General features: G+C 37.1%; 1 pseudogene; it reads left to right on the forward strand.

The window, feature by feature from the left end:
- Nucleotides 1-3,098: 3,098 nt before the first annotated feature.
- Nucleotides 3,099-5,097, forward strand: LOC131151461 (leucine-rich repeat extensin-like protein 4; annotated as a pseudogene).
- Nucleotides 5,098-6,047: the final 950 nt, after the last annotated feature.

Raw genomic sequence — 6,047 nt, forward strand, 5'->3', positions numbered from 1 at the left:
ATTCAGCTTGAAATGAGGAGCAAGCGAAGTACTAATAGATTTGACTTCTCATTCATGCCAAAACGTTTCAGTAATTTCCTCAAATATTATTTTTGAGTCAATTAAGCCTCCCCAATTTCGTATCTCTACTTATCTCCATACTGAGAATCTTCTTGGCTTCACCAAGATCCTTCATCTCAAACTCCCTGTTCAACTCAACCTTCAGTTTGTTAATTCTGTTCGACTCTTGGAGGCTATCAACATATCATCACCATAGAGAAGAAGATATAAGCAAAATCTATCTTATAGCTTGCGAAAATACACACAGTGATCATATTTGCTTCTTCTGTACTTTTACCCCATCATAAACTTATCAAATCGTTTGTACCACTACCTTGGGAACTGTTTTAATCCATACAACGATTTTTCAAATTTGCACACCATATTTTCTTTTCCAGCAACTTTGAAACCTCCTAGCTGAGTCAAGTAGATTTCCTTTTCCAAGTTTCTATGTAAAAAAAATAGTTTTTACATCATATTGAACTAATTTCATATCCAATTTTGTTACCAAAGTCAAAAAAAATTTAATGGAGGAATGCTTTACTATTGGAGAAAATACCTCATTGTAATCAATTGCCTTCGTCTGTGTGTAACCTTTAGCCACCAACCTTGCTTTGTAGCGAATGCTATTTTTGTCAGGAAATCCATCTTTCTTTTTATATACCCATTTGCACCAAATTGCCTTCTTTCCCTTCGAAAGACTAACTAGCTTCCATGTCTGATTCTTATGAATGGACTACATTTCTTCATTCATGGCTCCCTCTACTTTTCTTCTTCTGAACTTTGGATTGCTTCATTATAAGTGACAAGAGTATCATCGTTTGCAATTGGAGATGTGTAAGCCACCATCTCAACAAAGCGAGCAGGCTTTCTAATTTTTATCTTTGGCTTACTCAATGCAATAGATTCATGTTGCTATGGAGGTTCTTGGGTTTAAACCTTTTCTTCAGGAAACTCTTCTTCTACCATAGGAGAGTCTTTTGTCTCTTCATTTGTTGGAAAAACAATTCTTCTATCAAATTCCACTTGTTTTGGAGCACCATTTGTCTGCTCAACACTTTTTGTTGTCACATTTTTTAAAAAAAGTAGATTCATTAAAGGTAACATCCCTACTGAAAATTATCTTCTTTGTTTTTGGAGACCGAAGGTGATATCCCTTTAACCCAGAAATGATCCTCATAAAAATTGCTTTCTTAGCCCTTGGATCCAGTTTTGATTCCTTGACATGATAATAAGCAGTGGAACCGAATACATGTAAGGAATTATAATCTATAACAGGCTTTCCAAACCATTTCTCCAATAATGTTTTAGCACCAATAACAGTAAATGGTAGGTTATTGATGGGGTGGCATGCATATGTTCACCCTCAGCCTAAAATTCTCTACCAACCCATCACTAGACAACATACACTGAACCTTCTCCAACAACGTTCGATTCATACGTTATGCCACTCTATTCTGTTGTGATGTATTCCTTACGGTGAAGTGTTGTATAACACATTCTTCTTCACAAACTTTAAGAAATGGATCATTTCTATATTCTCCACCATTATCTATACGGATGTGCTTGATCCTTCTGCTTGTTTGAGTTTCCACCATATTTTTCCATTTGAGGAAGACTCTCAACACTTCATCCTTAATTTTCATAATATACACTCATACTCTTCGAGAAAAATCATCAACAAAGGTCGCATAATTGTATTTTCCTCCCTATGAAGTTGTCTTGGAAGATCCCCACGCATCAAAGTGAACATAATCCAAAATACCCTTGGTATCATGGATTGTAGTACCAAATTTCACTCTTATATGCTCCCCTTTGACGCAATGTTCACAGAAATCTAACTTGCAGGTCTTTGCTCCCTTTAATAATTCTTGATTTGTAAGAAGTCTCAAATATTTTTCACTTGCATGCCCCAAGCATATATGTCATAACCTGGTTGCTTCTATTTCCTTATCATCAGTAGAAATTGTTGGTGTTGTCCCAATAACTGTACGACCTTGATAGTGATACAAGTTATTATTCTTTCGAATTCCCTTGATTACCACGAGTGCGCCAAAGATGATCTTCATGACTCTGTTTTCTGTTGTTACTTTGAACCCCTTTGATTCTAGGGTTTCCACACAAATAAGATTCTTCATTAAACTTGGTACATATCTAGCGTCCGTCAATATTTTGATTGATCCATCTTGATTCCTTAAGCGAACTGAACGAATCCTATGTATGGTAAAAGGGATATCATTGACTGTGTAGATGACTCCATCTTCTAGTTCTTTAAAATCAAAGAACCAATCCTAATTGTGACACATATGATGGCTACATTCAGAATTTAGTAGCCATATACAGGATGAACTAATTGACGACGTAACAACAAGTGAAAGATTTGAACCTCCATATTCGTACTCAGTCACATTTGAGACAGTCTTTCCTTTATCAGGTTTTCCTTTATTCTTTAACTTCAGGAAAACTTTGTTCCAGTGTTTTTTTTCCCGAATAAATGCACATTCATCTTTGTTTAGTCTGGACCTTAACTTGGATCTCTTTTTCTTTCCTCTATTCTGGTTTTGTGAACTGCCTCTAACTACTAGAGCCTCGTTGGCTCCATTTGTGCTTTCAAGCTTGTCATTTTTCCTCAATTCATAACTGTACAGAGCAGCACAAACCTCGCTAAGAGACACTTTATCCTTTCCATGAAATAGAGTAATTTCAAGAAATTCGGATCCCAATAACATCAAAAGACATGTCTTCATCTTTAAAAGTCTCATCCAGATTAACTAAATCAATAACCAACGTATTAAAGTTGGTGATATGATCATTTATAGTGATACTCGGGACATAAGTGAAGCGAAATAGTCTCTTCTTCATATGAAGTTTGTTCTAACAGCTTTTTTTTCAAAAACTTTTCGTCTAGTGTCTTCCACAACTTATTTGTAGATATCTTCGTACAGAATGCATACTTCTGCTCTCTTGAAAGACACAATCGAATTGTACCACATGCTAATCGATTGATAATCTCCCATTATTTCTTCTCAATATCTTCTGGTTTCTCTTCTTCAATGACAATGTCTAGACTAGACCTGGCAAAGCGGATCGAATCGGATAATTCGTCACGGATAAGGTGGATTATCGGGTTAAAAAATCATAATCCATATTCGACTCGTTTAAGTCTCGGATTATGCAGTTTCGGGTCGGATAATTCATGGCGGATGGGCGGATAATCCACCATTCTCAAATATAATTTTATTAATAATTTATTGTGTATCATAATAATTTAAATTGTATACGAAAACTTGTAATTAGTTTGTGTATTAACTTTTTTAATAACTATATCAATCATTCAATCGTTTCTATCAATTAACAACTCTTAATTCATGTAAGTAAAATTGTAAGCATTAAAATATAATAAATCCAACTCAAAATAAAAACTCAGACGTATTATATAAATTATGGTATTTTTTTAGTAAAAGGATATTAATATATATATTGAAATACATATTACCAAAAGATAAAACAAAGAAACAAAACTATAAAAGAGCTACAGTTTTACTATCATTAATTAGTCTAAAATTTGTACAAACAATTTTTTTTGGCCACTTCACCAATTGCCAGTCAACACTTTTTGCATAATAGTTAAGACCCCCCCAACTGTTTAGTACAGTACTGATAAAATATATCAAAATATAATCAAAACACATTAATGAAGACCAATCAACCCCACCATTCATCTTCTATCTTCAATGCTGCAGCCTTCTTTGCCTAATCCTACAAGCAAAGCCATCAAGCACGCTTCTTGTGCCCTCACCTGATCAAAATTGAGAAACCCTTGCTTTTGGCTTTTCTCTTCCTCCCAACAGCCATAACACAAGCTGCTGTGAGTGTGGGTGGTGGTGTTGGTGTCAGTATTGGCATTGGCGTTGGCGGTGGCACTAGTGGTGGTGGTGGTAGTGGTGTTTGGACTGGGGGAGGAATTGGCAGCCCAACTCCATCTAGGTCTTATTCAGCAAAGCTTGAAGATGCTTATAGATCTCTCCAAGCATGGAAATATGCAATTAAAGAAGACCCACTTGGGGCTTTAGCCACCTGGGTTGGCCCCAATGTGTGCACTTACAAAGGGGTCTTATGTGGAGTCAAACGGGCACCACCACCATCACTGGAATAGATCTCAACCGAGAAAATCTTTGGGGAACTCAAGTAAATGAACTATCTCTGCTCAGAGACATGTCTCTTCTTCACCTCAACAGCAACAGATTCTTCGGCACAGTCTCTAAAACTTTCACGGACCTCTCTTTCCTCCAAGAATTAGATCTCAGCAACAACCTCCTCTCAGGTTCTTTCCCCACGGCAACCCTGCTCATGCCAAATCTCGTCTACTTAGACCTTAGATTCAACAGCTTCGCAAGACCAATTCCAAAGGACTTATTCAACAAGCGCCTTGATGTGATCCTCCTCAACAATGACCAGTTCGAAGGCCAAATCCCTTCAAACTTAGGCAACTCACCTGCTTCTGTCATAAATTTTGCTAACAACAGATTCAGCGAGAGCATCCCATCTAGCTTTGCTTACTCGAGCTCTAGTGTGAAGGAGATTTCATTCCTCAACAACCAGTTAACGGGTTGCATACTTGCATTCCGAAGGGAGTAGGGTTCTTGAGGAATATGCAAGTGCTGGATTTAAGCTTTAATTCACTGACAGATCATTTGCTGGATTCTCTGTCCTGCTTAAGCGACATTGAAGTGCTCAATTTAGGGCACAACAAATCTGGTACTGGGCTAGCCTGGGAGTGGGCTGGCCAAGGGGGGCTGGAGGGTGTGGTCTGCGTCCATCATCCATATGGTCGTGTGGGTTGTGTCTATGTAGCACGGGGGTCGTGCGGGCACTGGGCTCTGGGCACTTGGGCAATGGGTTGTGGGCTATTGGGCTTTTATGGGTTAATTAGTTATAGGCTTTCAAGCGGGTTGGCGGATATCCGCCGGATAAACCCAACCCGACCCACTAAGGAGGCGAATATGAAAATGGAAAACCATATTCGACTCATTTAGCAAGCGGTTGATTATAAGTCGGTTAAAACGGGTCGGATGCGGTTTGGATTAACGGATTTTTATCCATTTTGCTAGGTCTAGTCTAGACCTTACTGAAAGAGAGTGTCTAGAACCTTACTTTGCCACATATCAAAATGACTGGTGTCATAAAAAATTTTCACTACAAATCTGGCATTTGTCATAGTAGTTTTTACCAGAATACACGAGTTCAATATGGATGTTTTTACACTATCTGCCACCTCTAATGTGGATATCTTTGTGTCACCTATCATCTCTGCCATAAATGCTATTCAATAGCTACCGATGCGAAATGCCAATATCCCATAGAAAACTTTTTTGATGTGGAAGATCAAAATAAACTACAACCACAAAGCATACTAAAAATAACCTTGGCTCTAATGCCCATTGTTGTGAAGCTCGAAATTATTCCACCTAACTTCACCTAGTTTACTATTACACATGTAAATAGAGAGTGAATGATTGTACTAAATTACACCAAATAAATTTCTTGAAAAGTGAAGGTGTCACAATGGACCGCTTAAGTCTCACTTTTCTGAACAAAATTTTCCTTAAAACACATAATTAGCACAATATATCACTACAATTATACACGATAATAGCTAACTATTGAATAAATGAAAGGAAGAACACCAAAATTTAACAATGTTCGGCTAATTGTGCCTACGTCCTCGGACACTGTCAATTAATATTTTTCTATTACAAAAATATTACGAAAAGAGGGAAGAGAGAATATATCTAAGAAAGAAATAGACAATTCTGAAATAATTTTACAGATGAAAATGGTAGGTTTATATATAGTAGAGAATAGTACTATTACAACAACTCATCTACTATTACACCAATCCTTCACCCACCATTTAAGACTTTCATGTCAACCTCAAGTTCAACAATGGTGAGCTTCTGAAAATGAGCCACTATTCAACACACTACTATTAATTAAGGATGTATTTG

The sequence above is a fragment of the Malania oleifera genome, chromosome 3 (genome assembly GCF_029873635.1).
Source record: "Malania oleifera isolate guangnan ecotype guangnan chromosome 3, ASM2987363v1, whole genome shotgun sequence".
Lineage (NCBI taxonomy): Eukaryota > Viridiplantae > Streptophyta > Magnoliopsida > Santalales > Ximeniaceae > Malania > Malania oleifera.